This window comes from Oncorhynchus clarkii, chromosome 2, assembly GCF_045791955.1.
Source record: "Oncorhynchus clarkii lewisi isolate Uvic-CL-2024 chromosome 2, UVic_Ocla_1.0, whole genome shotgun sequence".
In the NCBI taxonomy this organism is placed as follows: domain Eukaryota; kingdom Metazoa; phylum Chordata; class Actinopteri; order Salmoniformes; family Salmonidae; genus Oncorhynchus; species Oncorhynchus clarkii.
Genome location: NC_092148.1, coordinates 56,687,592 through 56,707,465, shown reverse-complemented (window position 1 = coordinate 56,707,465; position 19,874 = coordinate 56,687,592).

Below are 19,874 nucleotides of genomic sequence, written 5' to 3'. Positions count from 1 at the left end.
CCATTCATCCACACAATTAATCTATACCTAAAAGAGATTGAGCAGGCCCTGGCTTCAATATAGAGCCCCTGGCACACTGTGTGCCCTGTGACTCCACTCCTTTACCTTACCACCTATGACTCCCTCCCTCCCTCCCTTGCCAATCCCTGAGCTCACTCAGCACCCCTCGGAGCTGCATGCGGGCAAAGCCAGCCAGGCCAGATTGGCATCTCTCATTTTACATAACCCCCTAATCTCCTCCAACCAGCCACCACCCCACCACTCCCCCATCTCAGTGGAAAAGCTGGAAAGCTTTTGTCCCTAAACAAAGGCAGGGCCCGCACATCTGTCAGCGAGCCACACTCGTTTGTTTTGGACTTCTCTCCTTCCCTTTCTTTCTGCTACCACCACCAAGAATGGTCTTAATGACCGGCAGCAGAAGGATGGAGATGGAGTAGGTTGCTATAGCAGTGATGTTTGTTGGGACCGTAAAACGATACCAACGAAGGGGGAGTAATTCCAGCGGTGTGAGGAGGGACTGAGGAGGGCAGAGGTCAGAGGATGTGGGGAGGATACTAGCGGTTCGCCAGTTTGGACCATGGTTTAGCGTAGGATGGCTTACTAAGGGAGGAAATGCCATACTGACCTGCAGTGGATTTGTTTTTATAGATTGAGAGAAGAGAGATCATGTGATCATTATGGGCCTCAGAATAGCATCATTGGAGAGAAAGGCTCGAACTGCTTTTGTGTGGAGTGCTGTTTTTCCCCTTCTTAATTTCCTCACTAAAACAGTGTGCTCTCTGTCCCTCCCAGGCAGTGGCTAATTTATCCATTGGGATGTACAGGAACAAAAAGTGAGTGCAAGAAAGGGTGGCCTGGGGTGTTCTGAGGTATGGGAACACATGAGAAAAAGCATTGCATGCATATCATCGCATTTGCGTAGTGAACGAGCAGTAGAGTAAGAGGCACTTAAATAAATTGCACACATGGGGAATTTATTTTGTAGCCTAGGGTCTGGGAAAAATTTTGACTTTGGCAGACTTTTTTACAGCACAAATGATCGAAATGACAGGCTACTTTGACACGACAAACTGAGAATCTGAGATCAATGAAAACGACCTTGTCTTGAATCGATCAATAGTCTAGGCCAGGTGTGTGGAGATATATTGTAGGCTACAACATGAGGAGGAAATTAGTCCTAAAAATGCTTTCCAGTTTCACTGACTCACGCAATGATGCGCAGCTCACTCACGTTGATGGCCAATGCGCTAGTGCCAAAAGCCTCTCTCTCACTCTCTTTCATAAAACAATATTTGGAAGTTGATCAAATATCTTGGTAGCCTACAGCATAGTCTTCGCTATTCAGCAGGAGCAATTTGATTTCCAACCTGTTTTTCCCTCGATTTTATTTGAAATATTGCAAAAACAGTTTTGTCTGCATGTTTGTTCACCTACAGATTTGCTGTGCCTTCCCGACTGTAGGCTATTCCTTGTTATTGGGCTACAATCCACAAGTAGGTTATTTAAAACAAAAATAAGCTATTGATCCTCTGTGGCTAAATTATAAATCTACTTTTTCACATAACGTTTAACGAAGAGGCAACTCAAATGAACTTTGATCGCTTTTATTATATTTTTTACATTGAAAAAGTGAATTATTTTTCATGCGAGGTACAGGATCCGGCCAAATTGGTTCCGGAAGAAAACAGTCCAAAACGGATGCCGGATCCTGTTCAAAATAGGCACTGCTCCCAAGTATAACCACTTACTGGATAATGTTGTTGACTGATTTGTTTGTTTATGGGTGGCGCTTTTTGTGGGGAGATTCTGTGGGATGATGATTATGGGTGCTCGCTTCTATATGAGACTTGTGTCAATTTACAGTTAAAGTGTCAACCTGATGAGAGTGTTCAGCTCCTTTCAATAGAATACAGCTTTAGTTGAAAAAGCATATTTGCCGAATTGCCGTTTTAATTAACATGATTTAAAATGGATTAAATGGTTTTTCCTCCCTCAAATCTACACACAATAACCCATAATGACAAAGCAAAAACAAGTTTTCAGAAATGTTTGCAAAGTTATAAAAAAAAAAAAGAAATATCACATTTACATAAGTATTCAGACCCTTTGCTCAGTACTTTGTTGAAGCACCTTTGGCAACGATTACATCCTCGAGTCTTCTCGGGTATGACACTACAAGCTTGGCATACAGGTATTTGGTGAGTTTCTTCCATTCTTCTCTGCATATCCTCTTAAGTTCTGTCAGGTTGGATGGGGAGCGTCACTGCACAGATATTTTCAGGTCTCTCCAGAGATGTTTGGTCAGGTTCAAGTCCTGGCTCAAGGACATTCAGAGACTAGTCCCGAAGCAACTCCTACATTGTCTTGGCTGCGTACTTCCAACAGGGTTGTTGCCCTGTTGGAAGGTGAACCTTTCTCCCCAGTCTGAAGTCCTGAGTGCTCTGGAGCATGTTTTCATCAAGGATCTCTCTGTACTTTGCTCCGTTCATCTTTCTCCCGATCCCGACTAGTCTCCTAGTCCCTGCCGCTGAAAAACATCCCGACCATATGATGCAGCCACCACCACGCTTCACTGTAGGGATGGTGCCAGGTTTCCTCCAGACGTGGCGCTTGGCATTCAGGCCAAATAGTTCAAAATGTTTTTCATGGTCTGAGAGTCCTTTAAATGCCTTTTGGCAAACTCCAAGCAGGTTGTCATTTTCATTTTACTGAGGAGAGGCTTCTGTCTGGCCACTCTACCATAAAGGCCTGATTGGTGGAGTGCTGCAGAGATGGTTGTCCTGGTTGTTCTCCCATCTCCATAGAGGAACTCTGGACCATCGGGTTCTTGGTCACCTCCCTGACCAAGGCACTTCTCCCCTAATTGCTTAGTTTGGCCGGGTGGCGAGCTCTAGGAAGAGTCTTGGTTGTTCTAAACTTCTTCCATTTAAGAATGATGGCTGCCACTTTTCTTGGGGACCTTCAATGCTGCAGAAATGTTTTGGTACCCTACACACACCCCCAGATGTGTGCCTCAACACAATCCTGTCTCAGCGCTCTACGTACAATTGCTTTGACCTCATGGCTTGGTCTTTGCTCTGACACACACTGTCAACTGTGGGACCTTATATAGACAGGTGTGTGCCTTAACAAATCATGTCCAATCAATTGAATTTACTACAGGTGGACTCCAACCAATCAAGTTGTAGAAACATCTCAAGGATGATCAATGGAAGCAGGATGCACCTGAGCTCAATGATAGCAAAGGGTCTGAATAATTATGTAAATAAGGTATTTCTGTATTTTGTTTTTCATAAATGTACAAATGTCATTGTGGGGTGTATTTTTTTATTTAATCCATTTTAGAATAAGGCTGTAACGTAACAAAATGTGGAAAAAGGGAAGGGGTCTAAATACTTTCTGAATGTACTGTAATTAGGGATGAAGTGACTAGGCAACAAGATAGATAATAGACAGTAGCAGCAGTGTATGTGATGAGTGTGGAAGTGTGTGTGTGGCAAATGTGTTCCTGTGTGTACGTGTTATATTGTGAGTGAGTGTGTGTATGTGCGAGTGTGTGGGTAGAGTCCAGTGTGTGTGCAGAGTTAGTGCAAAAAGGGTCAATGCAGATAGTCCAGGTAGTTATTTTGTTAACTACTTAGCAGTCTTATGACTTGGGAGTTAAAGCTGTTCAGAAGCCATTGGTCCCAGACTTTGCGCCCCGGTACCGTTTGCCGTGCTTTAGCAGAGAGAACAGTCTATGGCTAGAGTCTTTCACCATTTTTAAGGCCTTCCTCTGACACCACCTGGTATAGAGGTCCTGGAGGGCAGGGACTTGGACCATGTATCACATGATGTGTGGGGCTTGGCACACTGTGCATCTGACAGCAACCACTGGAAGTATTGATTGGATTTGCAAGTCCTGTGAAAACAGAAACTCACAGTCTCAAACTTTGAGTTCTGGACTTCTGGCACATATTGATTCAATTTGACCTGTAAGCGATCAAAACGCTGATCTGGTTCAATCTGGTGGCGGAAGCAAAAACAGAAAATATTTCAAAGGCAGGCCCACGATCTACAGATCTGACATTAGTGGAATGTAGAGTTACACGCAAAGAGGAAACATCACATCAACAGCTCTCAAAGAATAATCAGTGAGGTGCTGATTGAAATGAACCAACTACATAAATAACAATGTGATTGAGTGAAGTACTCATCCCAGTCTCGACAGGGGGATGAGGAAGTGATAGCAGGGTTTAATCAACACATTAAGGCACCATCACGAAATGGGAACTGAACATCTTGCACGTTTAATGGGTAAATTGATTAAGACCTTTCGGTCAACAGAATAATCATGCCATTTCTCAATACATCACCACTCCATTTCCATTCAGAATACCCAATGGACTGAGTAATTAAACAAACGAACCGACTCCCTCGCAGCACAGGAGCTTGATTAGCTGTGGTGCTTGTGGCGGGTGTGTAGCAAGGGTGCATCCCAAAATGGCATCCTAATCCGTATATAGTGCACTACTTAGTGCACTACTTTTGACCTAAGCCCTGGTCAAAAGCAGTGCACTACATAGGGAATGGGGTGCAATTTGGGACACAACCCTAGTCTTCTGATGAAAGACAAGGAGTTCAATCTGTCAGAGAAGAGCACGCATTACTACCCTGACAGTGTTCACAACACTACAGTGGTGAAGCTGGGCCTTCCATTCGTTAACAGGGATTAATCCTAAACACTGCTCACTACACTTCTCTCATCAAACCCCAAAAATACACACCCTCAAGAGGGCCCTATCCACCCCCTATTACCCCCATTATATCAACCATAACTTCTCAAACGTCAAACGCTTACTGCATCTGTAACACTAAGCTCTGCAAGTTAGAACCTCTCATCGACCCCTATCCCGCCCCTCCAGGGGGCAAACGTACAGGAACGTACCCCTACCCCATGTGACGGTGCAGCTGCAGGCAGGACATGGTACGGTATGGTGATTTATTGCAGGGTTAATTGTTCAGTGAAAAGGAACAGTGGATCAGCAGAGCTCTGATTATGGTTTAGCTGCTATCGGATTGTAGGATGCGGTTCATTAGCGCCATAATAGAGCTTCTCCCCCAGGACAGTGGAGGGGCAGGGGGGACCAGAGGAACCAGGGCATGATGAGGGGAGCATTGCCAGACCACAGGCGTGATTAGGCGCCACTCAGGGGAGGGGGAGACTTCCTGTGTGTGTCCATTGGCATTGGGCAACACTGGCCAGCTGCATGGTGTCTCTCTCCACTGGACTCTACCCACACATACTACACTGACACTCCAACCATCACACAACATATGCTGACACATACGCATGCATATTGACGCCACACACACACTTTCACACTGTTCACATAAGCTGATGCTACTCTGTTTATTATCTATCCTTCTACCCTTACCTACATATTACCTCGTACCTCTGCACATTAACTCGGTACCTGTACTCCTTGTAAATAGCCTCATTATTGTTATTTTATCATTTTTTTATGTATCAAATTTCTCTTACTTTTTAACTCTGCATTGTTAGGAAAGGGCTCGTAAGTAAACATTTCACGGTCTACACCTGTTTTATTTGGCGCATGTGACAATTTGATTTTGATTTGATGAGAGGCGAGGCGAGGAGGTAGTTGAACCCCTGGGCTGTAGTACAGCGGGGAGAGTGATGATCCAACAACTGGAATGATGTGTTGTGACATTATCATGAATATAGTCCATTGCACATTGCTGCCATGGACTGCATCTAACTGAGAGAGGTAGCAAGAGAAGCAGATGAACAGTCGAGAAAGAAGGGAGGTAGGGAAGGGGAGGGAAGGGGAGAGTTACAGAGAGAGAGAGGGAGGGAGGTAGGGAGGGAGGGAGGGAGGGAGGGAGGGAGGGAGGGAGGGAGGGAGGGAGGGAGGGGGAGGGAGGGAGGGAAAGAAGAAGGGAGAGAACTGGAGTATGAGAGAGTCATAGAGAGTTGGTATAATCAGTCCTGGGATGTATGCCTAATGGACTGTAATCTTCTGTTTCCTGATATTAACTACAATCAGCAATCAAAGTGCACTGCAATTCATGAGCTTGTAAAAACATGTTTTGGGACCGTACATCTAATGCACTTTCCATTTTCTGAGCTCTGCCTCTTTTAAAATGAACATGTCAAAAAAATGATGCTAGTTTACTGGAGCCAGTAAAAAAAAAACGGGAACATTCCTCATGCTCATTAGCTTAAAATGAAAATGGACTGCAGAACAAATTAATGTTAACTTTCATTTCTGGTTTTACATGAAAACCTGGAGCAGCTCAAGGGATGTCGGGTGGGAGGGTTCAGAGGGGTGCACGCAGCACACTGCACAGGCCTTCTGAAACCCATGGAAACTAAGCCGCCACATTTTTTACAGGGAGATTGGGTTGGTTTTGGCAGGGTTCTCTTAAAACGTCTTTGGCCTACCTTTGTGTTTCTCGCTCTGCCGTGGGAGCATGAGGAAAAGGTTAGCTACTCTCGCTCTGCCGTGGGAGCGTGAGGAAAAGGTTAGCTACTCCCGCTCTGCCGTGGGAGCGTGAGGAAAAGGTTAGCTACTCCCGCTCTGCCGTGGGAGCGTGAGGAAAAGGTTAGCTACTCCCGCTCTGCCGTGGGAGCATGAGGAAAAGCTTAGCTACTCCCGCTCTGCCGTGGGAGCATGAGGAAAAGGTTAGCTACTCCCGCTCTGCCGTGGGAGCACGAGGAAAAGGTTAGCTACTGTCGCTCTGCCGTGGGAGCATGAGGAAAAGGTTAGCTACTCCCGCTCTGCCGTGGGAGCATGAGGAAAAGCTTAGCTACTCCCGCTCTGCCGTGGGAGCATGAGGAAAAGGTTAGCTACTCCCGCTCTGCCGTGGGAGCACGAGGAAAAGGTTAGCTACTGTCGCTCTGCCGTGGGAGCATGAGGAAAAGGTTAGCTACTCCCGCTCTGCCGTGGGAGCACGAGGAAAAGGTTAGCTACTCCCGCTCTGCCGTGGGAGCATGAGGAAAAGGTTAGCTACTCCCGCTCTGCCGTGGGAGCATGAGGAAAAGGTTAGCTACTCCCGCTCTGCCGTGGGAGCACGAGGAAAAGGTTAGCTACTCTTGCTCTGCCGTGGGAGCATGAGGAAAAGGTTAGCTACTCCCGCTCTGCCGTGGGAGCATGAGGAAAAGGTTAGCTACTCCCGCTCTGCCGTGGGAGCATGAGGAAAAGCTTAGCTACTCCCGCTCTGCCGTGGGAGCACGAGGAAAAGGTTAGCTACTCCGACAGTGTTCATTGCGTGGTGACTACCAACACACACACACACACACACACACACACACACACACACACACACACACCCTTTCTAATGGAGAGTTCAGCATGCTGCGGCTCTGTGTGCAATCAATGGGTGTTCGGTCAGTTCCTTCACCTTGCTAAAAATACAGCTTCTCTTTCATCCTGCGCCATTCATTTTGAATACGAGAGCTTTACTGGGTGCTGGTGAGCAGGCCTGGCGGGAGCACAAGAACTAACTCCTCCTGTAAAGTAGTTGGCGCAGAACATCTAGGGATTTACTGCCTCTGACCCATGCCATGCCTCCCTTCCTGCACCTGTAAAGCCCAAATGACAGTTACAATGACTAGTCCCTCATGCTGCGTTAACCTACATTCTTTCCAACAGGAGTTAGCTAGTAGAATATGGCCGACCGCATGGACTGACTACAACCACATGCAAACTCCTTTCCCTCCGCCAAGTGTTCATGTGAACAGCAGGAGACGCAGTGCTTAATTTGATTAGCATCCAGCACTTCTCAGATTTGACTTAGTTTTTTCCAGCACCTATTCGCCCAGATCCGGTACCTCGGCATGATTAATTAATTGTTTAACTGCTCGCACTGTAGACATTCTAATAAAAGCGATTAGCGTTAAATGAAGTTGTCCCCTCATTATTTCTCCTGCCCCCCAGAAAGATCCTCATGTAAAAGCGTGGTGATCCTTCTATGTAAGCCTCCCATTCAGCCACACTGATTCCAGACCTGCACTCTTATTTGTACATAGATGATGGTGTAAGTAGCAGGGTAAGTAACTGATCTTGACACAGGTCTTGGTAGCGGTGGTCAGCAAACTGTTTCTGATGGCGCTGCTAATCTCGTCAGTTCGGCATCACCATCGGCACCTCCACTAGCTAGTAGACCTACAAGAGAGTCAGACTCAGCAGGAGAGGGAGACGTGGAGCTGGGGGGGAGGCGGGCAGTGCATCCACCACGAAGTGCTCGAAGCAGGAGTAATTTGCAGTTCAAGAACAAGCAAACGTATTTCCCCTGGCTTGTCATTCAGAATTCAAAGTTGGGCTGTACAACATTAAAAAGGGTAGGGAACTTGGGTCTAGAAATGACTGGAGGGATTAAACTAGCAAATTAGTGGGTGGAATGTACAGTAAATTAACATCCTATGCATCAGATGTAAAAAATAAAAAATAAAAAACGAAGAGCCCTCAGAAAAAAAGGTTTTTGAACATGCCTGAACCCAGGTGCATTTGGTGGCAGCAAGCCTTGTAAACAAGGCTGAAGAGGACACCCAGGTTAACACATTTTTTTTGTATAATACACACACAACAGTCAGAGTCTTCAGAACAGACTTAGAAGACGGCTAAACACCACAGCCACATGCCCGCTCGTGGCTTTGAGCAAGAAGTTGACTCCCAGGAGTTAAATGGACTTGACATGGGGAGAGTCATTGTGGGAGGTTTTGAAAACTAAGGTAGGAAATGTTTTTCCCCCTTTACCTTCACAGCACAGAACACATTTGTATTCTGAATATGTGCTTTATATTATCACATAGGCAGGAGGTGTTCTGATGTAGCCGACTTATTTTAGTTGAAGTTCTATTCCGATATTTGTTCTACTGCTACATTGATGTCTTGAACATGATATGAAATTGGGGTCTGGTAAGCCCCACAGCTGAGTATGTGTGCATATGGCAGGTGTTCTGCAGTGTCGTCTAAAAATGTTGCTGTACATTGAGGTCTCGAAAATTTGCCTAAAAGAAACCCATACTTATGTCAACCTTGCAGCTATACTCAAGTATGTGTGCATACTGCAGTGACGTCTAAAATGCTTTGAATTAATCAGCACCTTGGAGAGGGCTGTCCGTTTCAACACCATAGATAGTAGGCTACTTGGCTGCTCCATTGTGTTTGACACTTTTTTTCCGCAATAGCTGTGTTTGAATACTCATACTAACCATACGATTTGTGATGTAAATAGAGTATGTAGCATGTTTATTGGTCATAGTTAGCATACCAAAAGTTTCCTGATGTCGTACTAAATTCCCCAAAATACAAAGTATAAAGGCAGTGAACACTATTTCCGTGCCTTTAGAGCCCATAATGCAATTCTTCAGAAAATGAGCGTGGCTTCACAACTTTTTCAGATTTGAAGAAAATGGCGGAAAATATGCAGCCGAAGTCTGACGAGAGCGGATACAAATTCATATTGCTTTAACTAATTATGACAAATGTTAATAAAATGTTGAGTAACGTAATAAAGTAATGACTTTTCAAATAAGTTACATTAAACGTTGTGTTAGTTGACAAATTGTTAGCTAAGCTATCCATACGATCCGCATAGTATTACAGCAGTATGTACAGGTATGTTGTTGCCAGCAGCACAGTTAGTTACCAACACTCTGGATAGCATGAAAACAGCTGAACCAGCTCTGCTAGGGCGAGTAAAATGGTCAGAGTGAGGTGTTCTTTCATTTGTGTCTGGCCAACGTTAGCTAGTTATCTTGGATGCTTGACTAGTTGTGAGGTCAGAACGCTCGGACCAACCCTACTCCTCAGCCAGAGCGTCCAGTGAACGCTGCAGGGTATTCAAACACAACTAATGTGTTCCGGTACCTTAGAGCCCCCCCCCCTTCTCGTACTCACTTTGTGTTCCGGGACCTCCCGATTTACAAATGAAGCACTGAGGAGACATGAGGGGGGGTTACACTCTTACAAAAGAAGTGGCTGTCTAGAACTTAAAAGGGTCCTTTGACTGTTCCAATAGGACAGGGATCATGAACTACATTTACATTCCTTTCTTGAGCAGATAGTCAGGGGGCCGGAAGAAGCCCAAACCGATTTAATATTTGACTAAAAGATACTGTAATAATGTCAAATTGTACTTACATTTGTATATGATCACATACACTGAGTATACAAAACATTAAGAACACCTGCTCTTTCCATGACATACAGTGCCTTGCAAAAGTATTCATCCCCCTGGGCTTTTTTCCTATTTTGTTGCATTGCAACCTGTAATTTAAATGGATTTTTATTTGGATTTCATGTAATGGACATACACAAAATAGTCCAAATTGGTGACGTGAAATGAAAAAAAAATGACTTTCAATTTCTTTTATTTAATTATAAACGGAAAAGTGGTGCGTGCATATGTAGTCACCCCTTTTGCTATGAAGCCCCTAAAGATCTGGTGCAACCAATTACCTTCAGAAGTCACATAATTAGCTAAATAATGTCCACCTGTGTACAACATGATCTCCGCACACACACGCTCTGAAAGGCCCCAGAGTCTGCAACACCACAAAGCAAGGGGCACCACCAAGCAAGCGGCACCATGAAGACCAAGGAGCTCTCCAAACAGGTCAGGGACAAAGTTGTGGAGAAGTACAGGTCACGGTTGGGTTATAAAAAATATCCAAAACTTTGAATATCCCACAGAGTACCATTAAATCCATTATAAAAAAAATGGAAAGAATATGGCAACACAACAAACCTGCCAAGAGAGGGCCGCCCACCAAAACTCACGGACCAGGAAAGGAGGGCATTAATCAGAGAGGCAACAAAGAGATCAAAGATAACCCTGAAGGAGCTGCAAAGAGGAGATTGGAGTATCTGTCCATAGGACCACTTTAAGCCGTACACTCCACAGAGGCCAGAAAAAAGCCAGTGCTTAAAGAAATAAATTAGCGAACACGTTTGGACTTCACCAAAAGGCATGGGGGAGACTACCTAACCATATGGAATAAGGTACTCTGGTCAGATGAGACTAAAATTGAGCTTTTTGGCCATAAAGGAAAACACTATCTGGCGCAAACCCAACACCTCTATCACCCCGTGAACACCATCCCCACAGTGAAGCATGATGGTGGGAGCATCATGCTGTCGGGATGTTTTTTCATCGGCAGGGACTGGGAAACTGGTCAGAATTAAAGGAATGGTGGATGGTGCTAAATACAAGGAAATTCTTGAGGGAAACCTGTTTCAGTCTTCCAGAGATTTGAGTCTGGGATGGAGGTTCACCTTCCAGCAGGACAATGACACTAAGCATACTTCTAAAGCAACACTCGAGTGGTTCAAGGGGAAACATTTAAAGGTCTTGGAATGGCCTAGTCAAAGCCCAGACCTCAATCCAATTGAGAATCTGTGTTATGACTTAAAGATTGATGTACACCAGCGGAACCCATCCAACTTGAAGGAGCTGGAGCAGTTTTGCCTTTAATGGGCAAAAATCCCAGTGGCTAGATGTGCTAAGTTCATAGAGGCATACCCGAAGAGACTTGCAGCTCTAATTGTTGTAAATCAACAAAATAGGAAAAATGCCAAAGGGGGTGAATACTTTCACAAGCCACTGTAGACCGACCAGGTAAATCCAGGTGAAAGAATGATTCCTTATTGATGTCACCTGTTATAATGTAGATTATGGGGAGTAGACAGGCTAAGTAATGATTTTTAAGCCTTGAGACAACTGAGACATGGATTGTGTATGTGTGCAATTCAGACAAAATATTGAAGTGCCTTTGAATGGGGTATGATAGTATTTTAGCACTTATTTAACCCTTATTTTACCAGGTAAGTTGACGGAGAACACATTCTCATTTACAGCAATGACCTAGGGAATAGTTACTGGGAGGCTGGGGATGATTAGGTGACCATAATAGTATGAGGGCCAGATTGGAAATTTAGCCAGGACTCTGCCCCAGGACACCCGTTTAATATACCATACGAAAGACGGCACCCTACAGAGGGTAATGTCCCCAATCACTGCCCTGGGGCATTGGGATATGTTTTTTTAGACCAGAGGAAAGAGTGCCTCATACTGGCCCTCCAACATCACTTCCAGCTGCATCTGGTCTCACATCGAGGAACCGACCAGGACCAACCCTGCTTAACGTCAGAGGTAAGCCAGCAGTGGGATGCAGGGTGGTATGCTGCCAGGCGCATCAGTTTGTGTCAAGAACTGCAATATTTCTGGATTTTCACGCTCAAAAGTTTCCCGTGTGTCGCAAGAATGGTCCACGCAAGAATGGTCCACCACCCAGAGGACATCCAGCCAACTTGACACAACTGTCGGAAGCATTGGAGTCAACAAAGGCCAGCATCCCTGTGGAACACTTTCAACACCTTGTAGGGTCCATTCCCTGACGAATTGAAAACATCAAAAACATCCCACTCCCCAGCCCCTCGATCCCTGGTACCCAGCAGTTAAGAGCAATTGGCCAGTAACCGAAAGGTTGTTGGTTAGAATCCCGGAGCCGGCAAGTTCTGCCCCTGAGAAAGGCTGTTAACCACCAACTGCTTCCCGATGACGTCGATCAAGGCTGCCCCCCCACACCTTGCTGATTCAGAGGGGTTGGGTTACATTTGGAAGACACATTTCGGTTGAATGCATTCAGTTGTGACATCCCTCCACCAAATCAAATGAGACATTTCCTCAGATATTTTTGGCAGGAACACCTGGGAGACAGGGAGTCAGAGAGGGACTAGTCCGTGGAATCCCAGGCTAGAACCATAACATAACAGAGGAAGAACAGGAAAAATAATACTAACCAAACGATACAGAAAGAGAGAGCAATTACAAGGGAGAGAGAGTGCTATCAGGCCCCCTGTGGAGCTTTGAAGCCCCGCTCTGGGGGCCACGGTGGGCCCTCGTAAGAGAAGCTGGCCCTGCAGGGCTCTGGACAAACTCCTCCTCTGAGGATTAGTTTTGCTATGATTTCACGTCGTTCTCAGTGGCCTCTTGAATGCGACAGATGACGGATCTATTTTCCTACACTGTTTCACCTGCTCTAAATGGAACCACATGCTGCACACACAGGGCTGCCTCTCCTTTGTCTGTAATTGGAAGCACATGCAGAGCAGCGGAAAAGAGGGGTGAGGAGGAGGCGGAGAGGAGCAGAGTAGAGCTGAGCCCGACAGGGGACCTCTGTCGACGTGCGACACTTTAGGCGGGGTCAAGTGGGAGAGAGGAAGATAGGCGGGGGTGTAGGGCGAGATGGTGTCGGTAAGGGCAGCGGGAGGGAGAGGGAGAGAGGTATAGAGAGTGGGATGGAGGAAGGGAATGTCACAACAGGGGCCCCCAATACAGGATAGAGAAGAGTTTCAGTTCATTGGGGGTAACCAATAGGTGAGTCAGATAGTATGGTGTGAATTGTTTTTCCACTAACCGACTTAGGTTTTAACGGACAGTGTTTTGTCAGTGAAGTTGTGGAAGAGACCTTGACATTCAGCCTGACTTGCTGTGAGAACATGAGCTGTCTAACTGTAAGCACGGCTGTGTGATACTTGGCTCTGCACAGCACAGGACAGCTAGGCCTTGGACCCAGGGAAGAGGGGAACACGCACACTTACATCACCACTCCTCTCCGCCACACCAGGGGAAGATTTCATAAGAGGTGTACTGCATCTTATCTATCTGATAACCTCTTTGGTCTGCTGTCCCCTATGTGCACAGCACATATATTTAAGCCCTGGTTATAAACAGAAATACTACCATAGATACTACAGAGTCATCTAAGAACTCTCCAATGACCAGACTAGTGCCTTAACTTGGGTTCTGTCACTTGATTGGTTAATCAAATATTTGACCAATCAAAGCCTGTTAAGATTGGAGGCTGATCCTGCAGACTTTTGGCCTTCTCCTGCCATTGTTCACAATAGTACAGTACCAGTCAAAAGTTTGGATACACCTACTCATTCAAGGGTTTTTCTTTATTTTTACTATTTTCTACATTGTAGAATAATAGTGAAGACATCAAAACCATGAAATAACACATATGGAATCATGTAGTAAGTTTTTAAAAAAGTGTTAAATTAAAATATATTTTATATTTGAGATACTTCAAAATAGCCACGCTTCACCTTGATGACAGCTTTGCTGTTTAATAGTTTTGATGTCTTCACTATTATTCTACAATGTAGAAAAGCAGAGTAGGTGAGCGGAAACCATGTGCTTGATCTATTTGATACCATTCCACGAGCCTGTCCTCCCCAATTAAGGTGCCACCAACCTCCTGTGGTGTATGTCCCCAGACCCTTCCCAGCAATTGCCAAGAACATTGGGTGAATACATCTATTTTCAAATTTAAACCACATTATTCCGAAAAAAACATAAAATAGAGTTCCTGATTGAGACTGACACCAGTTGTAAACTCATCAGGGTACGTGGGCGTACCACGGGGGCCTGTTAAGTGGCTTGTCACCTTATTACAGTAATTTTGGGCTAGATTAGCTGTCCGAAACCAAAGATTATCGCTATTCTACTCCAGCAGCTAACTGGAGAGAACTACTTTTGGTCACTCTGGAACAGGGCATAGAGAAAGAGGCCCGTATCTCACAAACAGTGTAGATGGAATTCAGAAATCTGGGGATATGTTTTGTATATCCAGCCCAGGAACAACACTGTAGCCTTGCAGACATGCACTTTGGTTGTGCTACACTGACACCTGTTGGTACAAACCAGAACTGCAACTGATTATCCACATTTTGTTATTTAAAAAGGCAAGTCAGTTAAGAACAAATTCTTACTTACAATGACGGCCTACTCCAGCCGACACTCGGAAAATTGTGTCTATGGGACTTCCAATCACAGCCAGATGTGACTCAGCCTGGATTTGAACCAAGGACTGTAGCAACGCCTCTTCCACTGAGATGCAGTGCCTTCGACCACCATGTCACTCAGGAGTCTTATGTATTTTTTCTTTGACTTCTTGTGCACTCTTGTCTGGTTCCCTTTGAATGATTGAAAAAGCTGCAAATAATTAATGGATAGAGAATACATTTGCTTGATTAGCTTTTCAAGGTTGTGAGTACCTCAGTAGACATGCCATAACCCCTAGAGCTCCAGGTCTGAGATGTAATTAAATACAGTGCATTTAGACAGTATTCAGACCCCTTTACCTTTTCCACATTTTGTTACGTTACAGCCCTATTCTAAATCAATCCCCCCCCCCCATCAATCTACACCCAATACCCCATAAAGACAAAACAGGTATTTAGAAAAATATTTTTTTTTTAAGGAAATATCACATTAACATAAGTATTCAGACCCTTACTCAGTACTTTTTTGAAGAAACTTTGGCAGCTATTACAGTATCGAGTCTTCTTGGGTATGACGCTACAAGCTTGGCACACCTGTATTTGGAGAGAGTTTCTCCCATTGTTCTCTGCAGATTCTCTCAAGCTCTGTCAGGTTGGATGGGGAGTGTCGCTGCACAGTTATTTTCAGGTCTCTCCAGAGATGTTGAATCGGGTTCAAGTCCGGGCTCTGGCTGGGCCACTCAATGACATTCAGAGACTTGTGCCAAAGCCACTTCTGCTTTCTCTTGGCTGTGTGCTTAGGGTCGTTGTCCTGTTGGAAGGTGAACCTTCATCCCAGGCTGAGGTCCTGAGCAGGTTATCATCAAGAATCTCTCTGTACTTTGCTCTGTTCATCTTCCCCACAAACCTGAATGGTCTCCCAGTCCCTGCCACTGAAAAACATCCCCACACCATGATGCTGCCACCACCATGCTTCACCATAGGGACGGTGCCAGGTTTCCTCCCGACGTGACTCTTGGAATTCGAGGTGGCAGGGTATCCTAGTGGTTAGAGCGTTGGACTAGTAACCGGAAGGTTGCAAGTTCAAACCCCCGAGCTAACAAGGTACAAATCTGTCGTTCTACCCCTGAACAGGCAGTTAACCCACTGTTCCTAGGCTGTCATTGAAAATAAGAATTTGTTCTTAACTGACTTGCTTAAATAAAGGTAAAAGAATTCAGGCCAAAGCATTCAATCTTAGCTTCATCAGACCAAATCATGTTGTTTCTCATAGTCTGAGTGTCCTTTAGGTGTCTTTTGGCAAACTCCAAGCGGGCTGCCTTTTTTTCTGAGGAATGGTTTCCGTCTGGCCACTACCATAAAGGCCTTATTGGTGGAGTGCTGCAGAGATGGTTGTCCTTCTGGAAGGTTCTCCGATCTCCACAGAGGAACTCTGGAGCTCTGTCAGAGGGACCATCGGGTTCTTGGTTACCTCCCTGACCAAGACCCTTCTTCCCCAATTGCTCAGTTTGGCTTTGCAGCCAGCTCTAGGAAGAGTCTTGTTGATTCCAAACTTCTTCCATTTAAGAATGATGGTGGCCACTGTGTTCTTAGGGACCTTCAATGCTGCAGAAATGTTTTGGTACCCTTCCCCAGATCTGTGCCTCGACACAACCCTGTCTCAGAGCTCTACGGCCAATTCCTTCGACCTCATGGCTTGGTTTTTGCTCTGACGTGCACTGTCAACTGTGGGACCTTATATAGACAGGTGTGTGCCTTTCCAAATCATATCCAATCAATTGAATTTACCCCAGGTGGACTCCAATCAAGTTGTAGAAACACCTCAAGGATGATCAATGGAAACAGGATGCACCTGAGCTCAGTTTCGAGTCTCATAACAAAGTGTGTGAATACTAATGTAAATAAGGTATTTCAGTTCTTTATTTTTAATACATTTACCAACATTTCAAAAAAACTGTTTTTGATTTCTTATTATGGGGTATTGTGTGTAGATTGATGAGAATTTGTTTTTATTTAATCCATTTTAGAATAATGCTGTAACGTAACAAATTGTGGAAAAGTCAAGGGTTTGAATACTTTCCGAATGCACTGTATACAACAGAGAAAAGGGAAAGAGGGCAATGCCACTGTTGATAGGAGATTTCAGCAGGAGGCAAAGCAGGTGTGATCTGGTCGTGACCAGATGTACATATGATGTAATTAGGGACGTGTGCTGCATCACGTAGCTACCCCTCATACACACACAAACACATGCACACCACACACACACACGCATGCACACACAAACACACACACACAGACACACACACACACAGCACACACACTCCACAGTCTTATCAACGTCAGCCACACCCGTGGTGACTCACCAGCCTGTAGACTATCTATCCCAATATAAAGATGTTGTACTGTCACATACACCGGATATGTGCAGTAAAATGTGTTGTCAATGTCAAAACATGATAATCAGTGGTTAGAATGGTCCCCGGATAGCCTTGGTCAGATTCCTCTTTCTATTAATGTCAGACTGTGTGAATGTGATCTACATTTTCACACTGTGAAAGAAAAGTTGATTTCATAGGAAGTCTTCCGATTTCATAGGAAGGTTTGGCCTGCTGGATGTGCTCACTGCTCTCCCGTTGATAACGTATGTGTCCCAAATGCAACCTTATCGCCTATATAGTGAACTACTTTTTGAGTCTGCATGGTCAAAAGCGGTGCACTATTAGCCTGTAGGAAATAGGGTGCTATTTGGGAGGCAGCCAAACACGGTCGGTTGTGATCTCATTAGCCGCTGCTGGGAAGAGCAGTCTACTATCTGGTGCTGCTGAAGATAAAACTGAAACGACAGGTCATATGATATTTATGATGCGGCAGACAGCAACTGAACCGGGGCTAGTTGAGATTTATGCCGGCAGGCCTACGATCAATGAAAAATGAAACAATACATTCTTTGTTTCTTTATATAGATAGTCAAAGCTGTGTTTATCTCATTCACAGCCATGTAACAATAGAAGCCAGGGCAATAGGGCACTGTAGTCTTTATCTTTCTATCTAACTTGTTGTGTATTTGCGTACTGTATGTCTGTGTGCACGTGCATGCATGTGAGTGTGTTTGCAGGCACATCCTCTGGCAGTAAACTACTAGTCAATAATCTTGCTCTCTGTCCCACAATTGTCTCATTAATTAAGATGGCACTACAATATTGCTTTCATTCTAACAGAAGCATTTGTGGTACTCAAAGCGAATAATATGACTTCAGTTTGAAAAACATACCTCCCTGGAGGGCAAATCCAGGAAGAGTGGAAAGAGAAATGCAGGGGGGGAAAAAAACACCTCCTCTTCCGCCTCTCTCTCTTCTCCTGTCTCCCTCCTCCTCCATCTACTCCCTATACCGTCGATTACCGAGCTGGAAGAATGACTTGATACTGCTTGAGGGACTTCGTTCAATAACGACAAATGTTCCTCAAAGCAATGCTTCATTTTGCTTCCCAGTCTGTAATGCCACTAAGAATGGATGTATTGTAATCCCTGAAGCATGGTCATATTGACTGGAAGACACAAATCCATTTCATAAAGACTACAATCAAGAACTACAGCGGTGCAGACAATAGAAAATACTTTAATCATAAATAGATCAGTGATAGGACAAGTAATACAGGGCATGTCGGGTTATCAACAAGAATGACTCTCTAAAGCAGCTGTGGTCCTTTTTACTGTGTTTGAGGGTGTACTGAGTATACACAAAGTGACCCGGAACAAGTTAGGAGCATCAGTGATTAGGAACAGTATCTCATGCAGCAGTAAATAGCATAAAAGGTCATCAATTGGTTCTCAAGTGATCCTCTACAGTGGTTTTCTCATGTGTTTTCTCTTTTCCCAAATGTATTATGGACACATGTACATAAGGAGATACATCCAGAATAAGAAGCCTCCAGCACATCTGCTTTAGCCTCAAATTACTCCAAAGTAATCGATTCCCCTGTCGTCGTAATCATGTGAAGCACCATGAACAGTATACCAGTGAGTCTTCCATGAGCTATATGCTAATATAAAATGGGTGGTTAGAGCCCTGAATGCTGATTGGCTGACAGCAGTGGTATACCAGACGAATACCACGGGTATGACAAAACATTTATTTTTACTGCTCTAATTACGTTGATAACCTGTATAGAATAGCAACTCGGGGGCTTGTGGTATATGGCCAATATACCGCCCCCCCTCATGCCTTAATGCTTAAAGGAACCACAACACAGTAAAAAAAGACCAGGGTTCCATGGACGTTGCTTTTTTAACACAATTTCTCATACCTTTGCTCCATCCTCCTAAGAGCTACATTCATTCCGTACACAGCTAGCTATGCTTGGCTATCAACTCCTGTGTTGATCTTCTGTAGCAACTTTTCCTTTCCCAGAGGGGCTTTTGATTACCTTTTTTTCATCCTCTTCCCTCCCAGTCTTCCTAATTTGAATAAAGCAGGATTAGCTCAGTGACATTCACCCTCGTGTTACACAAGGGTGGCAGGTTAGTGGTTAGAGCGTTGGACTAGTAACCGGAAGGTTGCAAGTTCAAATCCCCGAGCTGACAAGGTACAAGTCTGCCCTGACAAGGTACAGGTCTGCCCTGAACAGGCAGTTAACCCACTGTTCCTAGGCCGTCATTGAAAATAAGAATTTGTTCTTAACTGACTTGCCTAGTTAAATAAAGGTAAAAAGTGTGGAGGAGTTGGCCAGAACAGATGAAAAGGCGGGCACAGACGGCCAATTAATTTCAACAACGTTGATTCAACTAGTGTTTGCCCAGTGGGAACGGCGTTGCACTGTGAAAGCCAAAGGCCAGAGGATTCTGATGGAGCCTCAACAGAAAGGAAATGTAGACATCAATGAAAAGGGGTGGTAGCCGTGTAGTGGCAGAGCAAAAACTGTGGGGTGCTCTTTAAATCGGTACACATCGCATTCATAAGCGGCCTGACACAGATTACTGAGTAGAGAATATAATAACATCTCTACTCCACTCTACCTGGTTTGAGATAAGAATATAAGAATAGGGAGGGGTGTGTGTGTGTATGGAATATA